Genomic DNA, 834 nt, shown 5'->3' with positions numbered 1-834 from the left:
GTGATATAGGACTGATAATCTAATCATCACCCTATGGTGACTTAAACGTAAAAAAGTCAAACAAAATTAGGCCAAACTTTTGGGGATGGAACATGACAAACACCGGAATCATAGTTCACGCCAATAGAGGGAAAAGTATTCATGAACAGTTTAAATACATTGAATGATTCTGTTTATGGCACTCGTCTATTTTTGCATTCCTGAAAAAAAAATCTGGAGACGAGGCTACTCCTATTATATCAACAGTTCAAAAGCTCTAGCATGAATTTCACATTTAGAAATAGTTCTTCATGCAAGACATTGTGATGTCGCTGCTTTAACGAACATCACCAAAAGGATACGAAAACCTAGCAAAGTACTGCTTACTTCTAGCAGACCCTAATTTCGTCGACTGTGGAAAGACAGTAGGTAAGATACACAAAAGACTCGTCATCAAGCAAGTTTCCAAAGAGTATTCACTTTGTAAAGTCTATCTTTGTCCTTTGCATTATACAGCCGTAATACATTTCCAATAGATGTGAAGAGAAAAGAACAAGCAAATGTAGCTTGGCCAGTGGTTTCTCATGTTCTTTATCAATTTCTTTACAGTACTGTGACATAAAAAGTTAGATTTTTGAGTCTCTGTTAAAAATATAACCCATACATTATCTGTCTGATTTATATAACTGAAATAAATGGGTAGTTATTTTCCAGAAGTGTGCTAAAAAATGAATAAAACATATATGGGTGTACTATTTTATCACTGCTGGAAAAGTAAGTGAAATGCGGCAAAATGATTCCGCAGATTTAAACAAAACCAACATTCAAGAGGATAATGGTGATGGTGATTCATGG

Source organism: Penaeus monodon, chromosome 29, assembly GCF_015228065.2.
Source record: "Penaeus monodon isolate SGIC_2016 chromosome 29, NSTDA_Pmon_1, whole genome shotgun sequence".
In the NCBI taxonomy this organism is placed as follows: Eukaryota; Metazoa; Arthropoda; class Malacostraca; order Decapoda; family Penaeidae; genus Penaeus; species Penaeus monodon.
Note: the sequence above shows the minus strand (reverse complement) of the source record.